Consider the following 15,183-nt stretch of genomic DNA (forward strand, 5'->3'; position numbering starts at 1 on the left):
AGACCCCCGGCCTCGCCGCCAGGGCCTTCGCGGGGCCGGGGTCCAGGCCCGAACCCGCGCCCCCTCGGCCGGCCGGGCCCGGCGCCCCAGCTCACCCGAGCCCGTGGTGGCTGCCATCTTGCGTCGCTGTCGCTGGAAGGCCAGCCCCTTCTTCACCCCCCGCCCGGCGCCCCGACCCTTGTGCGCAGACGCGCGCGCACGCGCAGGTCGTACCGCTGACGCCCCCTGTCGCCCGCTGACACCCGCTGCTCCGGCCGCCGCGGCACCCCGGCAGCTTGGTGTGTGTCCTTATTTTCCTTCCCCTCTCCATTTAACCAAACCTCGAAACCAAACCCGTCGCCATGGAGTCGAACTTGACTCACAGCAACCCTATAGGACAGGGTAGAACTGCCCTATATGGTTTCCAGGGCGGAAGCAAAGCATCTCCTACGGTGCAGCTCGCGGGCTTGAACTGCCAAGCTGTGTGTTAGCAGCCTGTCGCTTTAACCCATCGCGCCAGGAAGACCCCTTTGTTGTTGTTACCTGTCATCGACTCCCAGCGGATTGTCCATTGAGTTTTCACACTGTAGATCGCAGAGGACCTATGCCACCTTTCTCCCGCAGGACAGCTGGCCGATCTGATACCTGCTTGGCCACCAGAGCTCCCTTTACAGAGAAGTATTTTGTGTGTGCAAGGACTCAAAATCCACTACTGTCCATTTGGTTCCAATTCATAACTATTCAAGGCTAAATATGAGAGTGGACGGTTCTTCATTCTCTGGTGGATTTGAACTGATGATCTTTTGGTTATCAATCCAATAGATAAGCTTCAAATCTCTCTAGGCCCGTGGCCAGGGAGAAATTGAGGTGCTTGGTGAAAACAGCAAGACTGATCAATTTTAGGAGGATACCTTTACGAAAGACTTTAAAATAGACTTTATTGTATAGACTTTAAAAGCGCTTATTTCTCCTCAATCGCTTCCCCTATGTCATTAGATCCTTAGAATATTTCTACTAGATGGGGAATGCTTTGAAAGTGAAACTGAGAGAGTTTAACTGATTTATTGAAACGGATTTAGCTAGTAAGTGATTGTGCCAGAATTTTAATCCAGGCCAGATTTGCTTCCAGGATTCATGCTTTCTGGCCAGAGGGGCATTGCATTGGCAGAAGGAGCCCTAGCAGGGCAGTAGTTAAATTTTGGAGGGCTCACCCAAAGTTCTATGATTTGCATCCACCAGCCACTGGGGAGAAGGATGTGGTGGTCAGGTTCCATAAGTCATCAGTTAACCCTGAGTGGACTACAACAGATGAAACACTTCCTTTTCCTGTGTCTTCCTCACAATCTCTGCCATGCTTAAAAGCCTGGTTATTGCAACCAGTGTCAATTCATTTCATGGAGGTTCTTCCTTTGTTTGCCTGACCCTCTTATTTACCCAGCATGGTGCCTTTTCCCAAGGACCAGCCCCTCCTGATAATATGCCCAAAGTATGAGACTGAGTCTCACCATCCTTACATTGAAACCCAATGGGCCATTTCTACTGTTGTTTGCATGGGATTTACTTCCCTGGCAGTAGTTTGGGTTTTGTTTTTGTTTTCTGTTTGGTTTTTTTTTTTTTAATTTTTAAGGAAGGCATCCATTTGTCCTTCTCTTAATTCAAAGAGTATCAATAAGCACCTATTATGTGCCAGATGCTCTGGTGACATAATTTGTAAGGAGTTGCGTTGCTAACCAAAAGGTCTCTCTTCTGGCTATTTTAATTCACTCCCGGCTCCATAGAACAAAGATGGGCAATCTCCTTCCATGAAATTTACAGCCTCAGAAACCCAAAAGAGGGTCAGTTATGAGTCCATTCTAAGTTTGAATTACTCTCACATACTTTGGACATATCAGGAGGGACCAGTCCTTGAAAAAAGAAATCATACTTAGAAAAATGTAGGGTCTTTGAAGGAAAAAAAAAGACCCTCAACATGGTGGGTTGACCCAGTACAACAATGGACTTGAGTATGGAAGAGATTGTTCATAGAATAGCTGTGAGTCCTAGTCAGTTTGATGGTATCTAACAACGACTCCCTCTCAGCTCCTTAACCTGCATTTTTGCAAGGCTGAGACTGAGTGTGTTGTCAAGAGAAGTCAGTGTTTGGAAAAAGACATCATTCTGGGAAAGGCGGAGGGTCAGAGAATAGAGGAAAGCCCTCAATAAGATAGTCTGACACAGTGACTGTAATAATGGTCTCAAGTATGTTAGGGATGGTGAGGGTAAGGTTCAGATCTGTTGTCCATAAGACCGCTGTGTCAATTTGATGGCACTTAACAAGAATGAGTGTCTTGGGGGAGTGGGGAAGAGGAGGGATGAAAATGTGTATCAATGAATGAGTAAAACCTCATCCATTCTTTCTGTTAACTTTCATTAAAATCACACACACACACACACACACACACACACACACACACACTCTTCTCTCTCTCTCTGAATACGTCAAGTTTTGCCCCATTGGTTCTTAGTCCGAGCCCGCCTTCACCTCTCCAGCTACAATGCCACGTTTGGAGGTCTCTGGAGTTTAGCATGTCTTCTCCTTCCTCAAGGCTTTCCCCGTGCTGTTTTCACTCTGGCTGTTTGATCTAACAACACGCCCTCAGGAAAACCTTTCTGATTTTTCCAATTAGGTTAAATTCAGCTATTACAGGCTCTCAAAACGTCTTCCCAGCCCTCGCCACTTGCAATGAAACGGGTTTTTCATGTGTCACGTGACTCAGGTTCCCGTAGGGAGAGCAGAAAATGTTGTCCTAGACTTTGAGTGATGATTGTTTCCCTAGGGAGCGGGATGCATTTAGGTTCCTAGGACAGACTCACTTCTGAAGTGAAAATGCCCGAGTTCGAATCCTTCACCATACACTTTGTTGTGTGACAATGGGCAGGAGACTTAGATCTCTCTTCCGTGCTGCTTTACAATTTCAAGCAGAGGATGACAGTATTGACTCAGGATTGCTGTAGAAATAAAATGTTCTGCTAAAACCCGCAGAGAAGAAGGGGTAGTTACTAGAAGTGACCTTTACAAAGGCATTTTACCATTATTCCTCACAACTCAATGAAGCAGCTCTTAAGAACATTCTCATTTAAGAGATGAAAAAATTTTATTTCAGAGCAAACAGGTGAGGTAGCAACTAAAAGGTATTAATTCCACAAATGATAATCATAAATTCCTTTGGACTAAGAATCCTTGGTTCTCCTAGAGATTTCTTGCAAGCAAAATTAACAAAGAATTCTAGGGCAAGAAATCTCATTAGCTGATTTCAGGAGGCAGAGAAAGCTTTGAATGAGGAAGAAGTTAAGCGACACGTCTCGAAGCATGCTGGTTATTGTAGTCCGGTGAGCGCGCTAAGCCTATTGGGAGTTGTAGTCCTCCTGGTGAAGACACGTCCTCGAGGCTCCGCCCCCCAATTGGGCATCACAGAAAGGCCCCATTGCCTGGACGCATGCGCTCCATCACAGCTCTGCGGCTGGGCTGGTAGCTTTATTAATGGAGCTAACAGACTCGTTTTATCGGATTGTTGGGAGGATTAAAAAGGTTAATAGAACTAAAGAACTTAAAGCTTGGCGAGGCTATGTAACATTAACTGTTATGTAATCCTTCTTAGGAGCTAATGTGGTGCAGTGATCAGAGCCTTCAATTGCTAAACTAAAGGTCGGGAGTTTGAACCCAACAGTTAAGTTATTCCTCAGGTCAAAGACATAGAAGCCTGCTTCTGAAAAAAGTCAATCAATCATCACAGCCTTGGGATAGTTTTACTTTGTCCTATCGGGTGGCTGTGAGTCAGCATTCACTTGATCACAGTATGAGTTTGTGTTTTTAATTCTCCGTTTTCAAAGGACCTGTTATCGTTTCCATTGTCAGGTGATGGCACGGAGGCAGAGGAGTTAGAAGACTTTCCTAGGGTCACACAAAGGAAGGAATAACATTTGGTTTGGAATTCATTTCTCTGAAATCCTAGGGTACCACCTGTGGACTTAAGTAGCTTCAAGCGGGAGGTTTTAGAAAGTTCAGCCTGGCTGCCTCAGATGAATGGGTCAGAGGAAGAGCTGGCCAGCAGTGGAGACGGGCAGTCGAGGGAGGAGATACGGGGATACCGCCCACCACCAATTTAACCCCTGCGTCCGGCACCTACCGTCCTGCAGAAACCCGATTTTGTTTAGGAAGCAGAACTTCCGGCTCCAGGACTGAATCATGATTGGTCCAAACCAACCACTGCTGTCATTTCCTTTTGTCAGTGATTGGTTTAGTCGTGTGCTTGTAATCTAGTTCTGACCAATCAGTTGGGGAAGGAGTAGGGTTTGGAAAAGTTTCCTCAAAGATGATAAACCTAAACCCCAAACTACCTGTCACGGAACGAAATCCAACCAAAGGTGACCCCTCATCATTTACAGGTTTCTAAGGAGGTACATCTTTACAGGAAACGACTACTCAACTCTCTGCTACACAACTGTTGGATTCAAACCACTGGCTTTGTGGTAGCAACTCAATACAAGGTACCGTGCCACCGGACCTTTTTCGTCTGTTATTGACCTCCCCCATCCTTCCTGTCATACGAGGTTGTAAGGGTTGGAACTGTGGCAACCCGACTGAGACCAAGAGATAAAAGCCCCAGGCCAAAAGGCCTACACATCAAAGATCCTAGACCAGAGGGATGGAAGAACCAGGCCATGAGTGGGTGACGTGCTTAGCCTGCTGGATTAAGACCTCCAGACTTCTTTTTTCTTTTTTTTTTTTTTAGAATAACAAAAAATATTTTACTAAAACATAAGATTTACAGAAGTTTCCAGACAAGCCATACAAAATGGTCACAAGCTTTTTTTCTTGAAGGGAGGATTCTACATTTGACAGCAAAGTCACAATGTTATTAGTGAGGGCTGTGATGTTTGTTTAATGTTCCCATTTTGGTTCAAACAATCAAGCTTGTCCATCTACAGCGTCTAAATAAAGTTAGACTTGGCTAGAGGGTATATTCTAAAGAACAACTGGTTAGCTGCTTTTAACCAATGCAATTAGATCACCATAAGAAGGGGGAAGGGAGCCCATAAATTTAAAATAAAGTTACCTCCCCCTAAAAAAAAAAAAAAAGTAAAACACCCACATCCCTGCAGCTAACCCTGACTACTACCTTCATTCACAGTGCTTTATACTTAAAACCATGATGGGGAAAGAAATGAATAAAAGCAGAGAGGGGCCACTGCTTTTAAACGTTTTGCAACAATCCAGATGATACTTCTAGCCTCTGCTCATGCTTTACAACAGGAATCAGGACAAGACAGATTTGCTAATGTGCATTTAATCACCAAAGGACTGAAGATGTCTGGGCTTTTTATTCTGTAATGTTTCTAAGACTGTGTCCTCTTAAGACATGAGATAATCATTGCCTTGACTGCTTAAGCTGCTTTAAAAGGTAGGTTTTGCCACCTCCAGTCAAAAGCATGCCTGATAGGTACAGGAAAGCAGACACACCGAGCAGCAGAGAAACAACTCTGGTTCTTCCTTCAGAAACTCGGTTCTCAACAAGGTGGTGAAAGCACCTGGTATGTTTTGGAATCTGAGATGATAAAGAAATGATAACTTTGAAAAACCGTATACTAAATGGAAACATTTTCTAGAATCTATGTTGTTAGGTGCCGTCAAGTAGATTCTTAGTGATCCTATGAACAACAGACCTGAACTCTGTCCTATCCTGTGACATCCTCATATCCTATATATAATAGTCTACATTATATTTCCATTTTAAAGAAATAGTATATTATAGGGAGCCATGGTGGCCTAGTGTGTCAGCTGTGAAGAAAGTCTTTTTTTCCTTCAGCTTCTGTAGGCCTCACATTTCCTGGAGATCTCCTTATGTTATGGTCTTGTTGTTGTTGTTAGGTACCATCAAGTCAAGTATGAGTCACAACGACCCTATGAACAAAGGATCTGAACCCTGTTCTATCCTGTGCCATCCTCACGCTTCCTGACATACAAGAGCCCATTGCAGCAGTCACCATGTCAATCCACCTGGTCGAGGATCTTCTTGTCCTTCACTGACACTCCACCTTTCCAGCATCATGTCCCTCTCCAAGGAATAGGCCCTCCTAGCAATATGCCCAAAGCATTCGAGGCAAAGTCTTATCATTCTTGCCTTCAAATAGCACTCCTGCTGCACCCTCTCCAAGATTTATCTCTTTGTTCTTTTGGCTGTCCATAGGATGTTCAGTGCTCTTCTCCAACACCACAGCTCAAAGGCATCAATTCTTCTGTCATCCTTATTCATTGTTCAGCTCTCCAATGCATACCCTTCACTCCACTCCTGGCAGTTATTTCTTGCTGGTAGTAAGGTTCCCCCCACCTTGGGTAGACCTCCTCCGCTTTCACCTATCCTGAGACAAAAGGTATTACCACACCCTAGAGGATTTCTTCTTAAGTGAGGGCTGTTAAGGAATCAGGGAGTGCTGTATTCCACTATTACTCCTCCAACAACTATGTGGTTTAACAAACCATGGAGATCACAACAGAGCTTCCACGTTTCATTATTAAAGGCATGTATTTTTGGAGAATGCAATTCGATTCATGACAACAGATGAAGAGGAATTAGGAATTTGCTTGAGGCTGGAATATCACACAAATATTTGATCTAGATTCAGAAGATGAGATTTTAGGACTTAGAGTTGATTTAAGACTTTTTGAGAACAGTGATGGTATAAATGATTTTGCATGTGTCAAGGGCATGAATTTTGGGAGGGAAGGAAGCAGAAGATGGAAAATTTGAGATGTGTCCTTTCCCAAAGTATGTACTGTAAATTCTAATCCTTGTGCGGAGACTGTGAAGGTGGCATAAGATTGGGGAGGGTCTCATTCTGTTGTACACAGGGTCACCAGGAGTCAGAGCTGACTCGATGGCACTAAACAACAAAATGCCTGTTGTTATAATCTTACTTGGGAATGAGCTGCCTTTGTCATGTTAATGAGATATAGTTAGTGCAGTGTACATTTTGAGTCAATCTCTTTTTTAAAAAATTTTATTTTATTTTGTGTGTACCGTCAAATCGGATCTGATTGGTACAGGAGGAGATTGCCCCTCCTTCTCCAGCAGATCATCTGGTGGATTCGAACCATGTACTTCTAGGATTGCAATGCAGCTTTTTGCCACTAGGCCACAAGTCAATCTCTTTTAAATTTATTTTTATTTTTCTATCAGTTTGTATGCAGAATTCATATATATTGTGTTTAACACATTCCTTTCTTCACACTGTGTTTTATATGATCATTCCCAATACTTTTTATTTTTTCTTGTTGTGTACCATTGAATCAGATCCTGTTGCCCCTCCTTCTCCAGAGGAGTGTGTGGTGGATTTGAATCTCGTGCCTTCGGGATTGTAGTGCAGGTTCTTTTTTTTTTTTTTACTTTATTATTTTTGTGTGCGTGTACCGTCAAATCAGATCTGACTGGTACAGGAGGAGATTGCCCCTCCTTCCCCGGCAGAGCATCTGGTGGATTCGAACCGTGCACCTCTGGGATTGTAGTTGCACCTTCTTGCCACTAGGCCAGCAGAGCTCCCCTGTAGTGTAGGTTCTTGCCACTAGGCCAGCAGAGCTCCCTGAGTGAATCTCCTTTGAGTCACAAAAGATTGAACAGGTAAGCAAAGCAGCAGTGGAAGACGACTGATGCCATGTTACATGGACATCCCTAAGGAACCAGGAAGCAAAGCTGATGCAAGAAGGACCTTCATGCAGAACGGACAGGAGGGGAACACCTTCCCCTGTAGCCTGTGCTGGGATTTCAGACTGCTAGTGTCCTGTAGACAGTGATTAGGGAGGGTAGAAGGAGAATTGATGCCTTTGAGCTGTGGTGCTGGAGAAGAGTGTTGAATATACCATGGACTGCTAGAAGAACAAACAGGTTTGTCCTGGAGAGGGTGAAGCTGGGATGCTCCTTGGAGTCAAGGATTCTGAAATTTCGTCTGACATACTTTGGGCATGTTGCAAGGAGGGACCGGTTCTTGGAGAGGGACATCATGTTTGGGAGAGTGGAGGGACAGCGCAGGAGAGGAAGACCCTCGATGTGATGATCAACTCAGTGATTGGGGTAGTGGGAGTAGGTGTGTCACGATAGAGTAGGGTTTAGGGCTCTTGTACGTAGGGTCGCTATGAGTTGCAAGCGACTTGATGGCACATAACAACAACAACAGCAAAGTGTCCCATGAGAAATGAGATTTCCACTTGGTAATACCATCCACTTGTGGCACTTCTTGACTTTCAGCACTTGCTAACTGAGAACGATCTTGTAATTGTGATCATGTATTACCAAAATGCTTTGGAAGGCAAGGAGTAGGTGGGAGTATAGTCCATGCACTCATTCCTCTTTGATGGAATTTTGGATTATTTCCATTAGATTCTTTCTAAACAATTTCTTTCTGTAATCTTTGAGTTTTAGTCCATCTTTTGGGATCAGAAAAAAAAAAGAGGAATAAAAGCCAGGAATATGGGGAAAGGGAGAGATGAAAAAAAGAATGACTCTTTAAATAACACTTGTTACAGAGTTCTCAAAATTTATTAAGAACATGAACAACCAAAAGAAAGTGATAATCACAAACATTAATTGAGCATTTATTGTATTCTAGACACAGTGCTTTGTTTAATTTTTAAATTGTGATTTGGTAAGTTAGCATTCCATTCAACAATAGCTACACATTTTTATAGGCACATAGGGTTTTGAACAGACTCATTTGATTGCTGCAATAATTCAATGACTCAGCCATGACCATCTAGTCAATTCCAGTCCATGGCAATGCTCCAGTGGGTTTCTGAAGCTGTAGACCTTTATAGGAGGAGACTGTCCATCGGAGCAGCTGGTGGATTTGCACTGACGGCCTTTCGGTTAGCTATGCCACATTCTCAACACTTGTCACCAGAGCACCTGCAATCCTATGAAGTAAGTACTGTTATCCTATTTTACATATGAGGAAACTGAGGCACATACAGGTTAAGTAAGTTGCCCAAAGTCTCACAGCTTATAAGTGGTAGAGCAGGGATTAGAACCCTAACCTTTTTGTCAGCCTCTCAGGAATAGACAAAGAACACGAATTGGGGAAACTCCAAAAGAACTGGGAAACTCAAAAGAATTGGGAAACTCAAAAGAATTGGGAAACTCAAATGTCTTTTAAGCTCATGCTTCACTACCCAGTCTCATCTAGCATATTGCATTTCTGTGACTCCAAGATGCGAATTTAACACTCAGACGTCTCCGGACCAGGATGTGTCTTACAATTGGTGACATGGTAGAATCAGTGAAACACGGTAAGAGAAATGCAAATTAAAACCACCTATCAGATGGGCAAAGAACAAAACAGTTGATAAGACAGGGTGTTGGCAGGGGAGTGAGGAAGCAAGCATCACTCGAAAGTTGTCCTGGAGTCCTAGTCTTCTCAGCCTCGGGGGAAAACAGTTTGCCACAAGCTATCAAACCTCCTTTGGCTCAGCGATTCTTCTCCTAAGAATTGACCCGTTAGAATCTACTGACGCATACAAGCAGAGTTCAGTTCTCTGGTGCTCATACTGGCAGTTTGTAATACCCAAGACTGAAAACAATGAGACAGGTTCAGAAATGATAGCCCAACCTGAGGTGGGTGTGTGGCTGTTAAACCCCAGACTAAAGAAGCTCTGAAAGTTCTCACCAAGGCATGAGTGGAGAAAGAGGCAAGATGCATAGCTTGAATGATCTGATGCTACAGTAACAGAAATACCATCAGGGGGTGGATTTAACAGAGAGGTTGTTTTCTCACAGTCAAAGTCATTGTCATGCAGTCAGAACTGACTACTAGCTGACTGTTGGGAGGATACTGCCCACCTTTCTCCTATGTTGCTGCTGGTGGATTCGAAGTGCTGGAAGGATGCTGCCCTGGGGTTAGGACGTGACTCTCAACAGACACGGACACCAGAGCTGTGAGCTTTGAGTTTTCTCACTCTAGGAGGCGTCCTGTCATGCGCTGTTAGTGACCCTATGAACAATGGGCTCTGAAGCTCACTCCACGTTCAGGGCTGCCTGCTCTAGGGGAAGATGCTCTCTGTCAGCTTTAAGGAAGGACGTCCTTTCTCCTTTTCGTCTTGGTAGACTCTAGGTCCCGTGGCTCCTGAGTGATCTTCATGTTGGCCTACCATCTATCCGCCTCCATCCCTGCTCATTTACTTTCTTAACTCAAAAGAGATTGAAGCAAACAGTCCCCACACAAATACTGTCTCATGAATATTAATATAACAAAGAAAACCATTCCTGAGTGGCCTTGTAACCACAGATTATGCCCAAGACTAAGCCTGCTGCCATCAAGTTGATTCAGGCTGATGGAGGTCCTCCACCTGGTTTCTGAAGCTGTAAATCTGGAAGCCCATTTTTCTCCTTTCGTGCAGCTGGTGGATTTGAACGGCTGACCTTTCAGTTAGCAGCCTGATATGGCATATACCATACCACCAAGGCTTCCTTTAAGAATAGGTGTTCATTCATCTTCATGGCCATTGAATAAGAACTGACTCCTAAATGACCTTCCATTGGGATTCTGAGGCTGTAAGTAGAATAGGAGAAGATTGCCTACCTTTCTGCCACAGAGATGGATTCAAACTGCCAGCGACAGTCAGCCTTTGGGTTAGAATTACAGCTCCCTAGGGATGGTGTACTGGAGCTCCCTCAACCACGGGTACAGGGGCTAAGATTTACATCTGAGATTATTTGGGGGACAAAATTCAGTCCGTAGCAGTGTGTACACAAAAGTGTGTATAATAGCCTACCTTTCTTTTCTTTTTTTTTTTTTAAATAACACTACTATTTTTTTGTGCATGTACTGTCAAATCATATCTGACTGGTACAGGAGGAGATTGCCTCTCCTTATCCAGCAGAGCATCTGGTGGATTTGAACCACGCACCTTTGGGATTGCAGTGCAGCTTCTTGCCACTAGGTCACCAGCACTCCCTTAAAGCCTACCTTTTGTGGCTGGGGGAAAAAAAAGGAACAAATCTAAGTGTAAATAAGGAAATTTAGAGAGTTTTAAGATGGTTGAAAATATTCACAGCAAAATATACATCAAGTAAAAAATTTCTTCATGTACAATTTAGTGACATTCATTATGTTGTTTTCCAGCCATTCTTACCCTCTTTGTCCGAATTGTTCCTCATTAATTGACAGAAAATAAAGGCGTCTTTGAGTCCACAAAGAGCACTGAGGAAGAAAAAGAAACAGTCTTGTCCTGTAAAGATTCATAGCCTCAGAAATCGGAAGGAATGTTGCCATCAGTTGGAAGTGACTTAATGGCAGCTGCTTGGTTTAATGGTATGAGTTTGTTATCTCCTGAGTTTTCTAGCTCGCCTATCAAGTAGAAAGATTCAAGTCGACCGCCACTGAGTTGATGCTGACTCATGGCCACCCAGCATGAGGCTCCTGAGGCTGTAGGAACGTAACAGGAGGAGATGACCCATCTTTCTCCCTTAGAATAGCCGGTGGACTCCAACCTTGTGAGTGACTGTCCTTGACATGAGTCCAAATAGATAGTTGTTTAAAGAGCACAGTGCTCAAGGCAGATGACATTCTTTCCTAGTGAAGTTAAACTATTGTTTGGCTTAAAGCAGATTTCAGGGGAGATATTTGGTTTATAGGTTGATTTCAGGGCAATGGTTTTGTGGGTCCTTTCAGCCCCTCTGGCTCCAGAAATTCTAGAATTTGAAAAATTCTGTCCTGCAATTTCTTCCCTTTTAATAAGTATGCAACTATAGAATCTTTGATCCAAACATTCAGTTATGGTAGCCAGACATCATGCAATTCTGGTCTCATGGCCAAAGAGGCAGTTAAGGAATTCCAAACATCTTGTAATAATGGTCCCTGGGCAGAGTGCTATGGACTGAACTATATTCCCCAAAACATGTGTGCTAAATCCTGACCTCTGTGGCTGTGGTTATAATCCTATTTGGGAAGGGATTATTGTTGTAGTGAAATGGGATTACTTAGGCTATCTCTTGAGTCTGTGACTCTTGAGATATTAAAGCTATTAAACGAGTGAGCCCAGAAGAAACCAAACACCAGCCTATGGTTGTTAGATACCCTCCCACCGATTCCAACTTCCAGTGACCACAGAGGACAGAGCAGAACTGCCGTTTCCAGGGCTGTAAATCTTTATGGAAGTGGACTCTCACATCTTACTCCTGTGGAGTGGAGTGGCCAGGTCAGTTTGATTAAAAACTTGGAGATTAGCAGTTGAGATCTTTAGCCACTGGGCCACGAGGGCTCAGTGCAGAGGATGGACGGGTTGGTGCCAACCACATAGAGATCTCCAGAGAGTCGGGAAACAAGCAGGCAAGGGCTGTCCCCTAGAATAACAGAGAAAGCCTTCCGCTATAGCCGCTGCCTTGAATACAGGCTTCTAGTATCCTGAAGCATGAGAGAAAAAGTTAAAAGTGGAGCTTTGTTGGAGCCACCCACTTGTGGTAATTTTATTATTGCAACATGGCTAGAGGAGAAACTGAGCACCCAAGTGGGAGAAACATTTACTCTTCACTCTGCACCAGGGTGTGGCAATCCCCCCCATTCTGTAAAAGGCCAGATGTAAATATTTTAAGCCTTGTGGGTCTTTTGATCTCTGTGGTAACCATTCAGCTCTGCTTGTGAACTGCAGTAGCAGCCAATACAGAAAAGAATGGGTGTGACAATGTTTTAAAGCTTTACTGATGGACACGGAGATTTTAATTTTATATAATTTTCATGTGCTGTGAAAACAGCTGTCCTTTCTTAAATATTTTAAAATGCTCCCAGGCCACTGGGAAAAAAAAAACCACAACAGGGCTGAGTTTGGCCCATCATCATAGCTGGCTGACCCCTGTTCTAAACCACTGTACGTTATTTCAAGTACTGTGAATGATGTTTCAGACTGCTGACCTACACGTTGTCAGCTCGAATCCATCAGGCACTCTACGAGACAAAGGTGGCTGGTCTTCTCCCACAAAGATTTACAGCCTTGGAAACACAACAGAGGGTTGCTATGAGTCAGAACCAACTTGACGTCACTGGGTTTGGTTCTTTAGTTTGGCTAGGCCATGGTACAAGCTCTGGTGGCCTAGTGGTAAGAAGCTGCACTGCAATCCTGAAGGCATGCAGTTCGAGGCCACCAGCTGCTCCACAGAAGGATGGGAAAGCTCCTCCTGTGCGATTAACTGCCTCTGAAAACCTGCTGGACAATCAGATATGGGTTGGTTCTGACTGGATGGTACACAACAACTACAACAACACAGGTCATAGTACCAGTCATTTAGCCAAACACTGATTTAGGTGATATTCCGCAGGCATTTTCTTAGATTATCTTTGCTAATAAGGGCAATCCTGACCCAAGCCTTGGTGTTTCCAATGGCTTCATTTACATGTGAAAGACGAATAACAAAGACCAAAGTACTGGCACCTTTGAGCTGTGGTGCTGGTGAATAATATTGATCATGTTATTGTTGTGTACCATTGAGTCAGAACTGACCCATAACTGACCTTCGGCAGGTTTTGAGAGGCAGTTAATCACACGGGAGGACACTGCTCATCCTTCTCCCACATATTGAACACAGATTTCCAAAAGAGCAAACACATCTGTCTTGGAGAAGTAGAGGTGGAGTGCTTCATAAAAGCAAAGATGACGAGATTTCATCTCACACTTTGGGCGTGATGTTAGCCGAGTCAGTCCCTAGAGAAGGCTGTTGTGCTTGGAAAAAGGAGAGGGTCGGAGAGGAAGCCCTTCAATGTTATGGACTGACGCGGTGACTACCAGTGGGCAGAGACTTTGAGGATGGCACAAGATCAGGCAGGGTTCTGTCCTGTAGTCAGAGGCAGCTGGGCGGCATCTAACACCAAGAGTAGAATCTGAAAGAGAAGGATGGTTCCCAAAAGGCAAGGAGTCTTGTCACCAAAGGAAACCCATGTGTTGGGGCAGCTGCCCACACTCTTCCACGGGGTTGGAAGTGTCGATTTTAAAAGAATTCTGCTTAAAGACCTCCTAAGTGCAGCCCCCATGATCTCGAGAGCCAGGTCCTAAAGTCACAGACAGTTGGCCCTCGAACAACACAGAGATTCACAGCTCTGACCTCCTGTGTGGTTTAAAATCTGTGCACCATTTACTTGACCAATGGAAATCATGGATTTGAAATGCATAGGTCACATGGGTCATAGGGGGAAAAATACACAGATTCCCCCCACCCCCCACTTTTGCTACTCTTGCTACTATGGTGAGCTCGAGTTGCAGGTATGTGCTTAAAACAGGCTGTGTGAGCAGAGACGATTGGCAAAAATCTCACTGCCAACAGCAGCAAAGACAATCCGCGTCTATGTGGGCCCACACGCTGCAACCCACGTGATCAAGGGTTAACTGTGTACACAAGTCTGTATACTAACATACACATCCTGTTGACTGTCTTTCCCTGGAGGGTCTGTCTGATAACCTTTCTGAGAAGCCTGATTTCTGTGGGGGATACATTGGACTGCAAACCTGTTTGCCATGTGAATTGCTCTACCACTAGAGGGCAGCAGAGAACAGCACAAACTCACCTAGCCCCAGGTCAACCCTAGGAAAGTGCAGGTTCTAAATTGAGACGTGAGTGCCTCGTTTTATTTTGCCCACAGTGTATTTTTATATATATATAATATATATATGTAATAAATAAAATAAAAAATTCCTAACCTCCAGTTCTTCTTTAACCAATAGATGTGTTAGCTCCTCTTTGGCACCTGACACCTCCAGGTCATCTCAGTCCCCTGTGCCATCCTGCCCCAGTGGGTAATAATATTCTTGAGCGGTCATGCTCCCCAGCTGTCAGCTGCCTCACCCCCTTCCTTTTCGGGATGCCACTTACCAGCTGTGTGACAGCTCAGTGCGTCAGTTTCCTCATCTGCCAAATGGGTCTATACTCACCTCTCACATTGCAGGGACTGCTTGGCAGCCGGCTGGGACACAGACGCTCTGCAGACTGACATGGGGTGAAGTGTGCAGTCGATATGAGCACTGCCCCTGCTTGGCTTCACAGCCCGCGTGTGCAAATCCCCCAGCCCACAGGGTCCTAGGGCTCCCAGACCTGACGCAAAACTCACTCTTTGTCAAGTTTTGTGTTTTCCAGCTCATGAGCCATGAACTGGAAGACAGCCTGGCTCCATCACTACTATTTCTGGTGGGCAGAT

At 44.5% G+C, this 15,183-nt stretch overlaps 1 protein-coding gene across 2 annotated transcripts in view; it reads right to left on the reverse strand.

The window, feature by feature from the left end:
• LOC102866673 (ubiquitin-conjugating enzyme E2 variant 1-like) overlaps nt 1–184 on the reverse strand; it is a 29,727-nt gene extending 29,543 nt beyond the window's left edge. For both annotated transcript variants that reach the window (XM_006881631.1, XM_006881630.1), the window contains exon 1: nt 96–184. The gene's annotated coding sequence lies outside the window, so the exon portion shown is untranslated. The remainder of the gene's footprint in view (nt 1–95) is intronic.
• Nucleotides 185–15,183: the final 14,999 nt, after the last annotated feature.

This window comes from Elephantulus edwardii, unplaced genomic scaffold (assembly GCF_000299155.1).
Source record: "Elephantulus edwardii isolate Elephantulus edwardi_28Jun2011 unplaced genomic scaffold, EleEdw1.0 scaffold00015, whole genome shotgun sequence".
Lineage (NCBI taxonomy): Eukaryota > Metazoa > Chordata > Mammalia > Macroscelidea > Macroscelididae > Elephantulus > Elephantulus edwardii.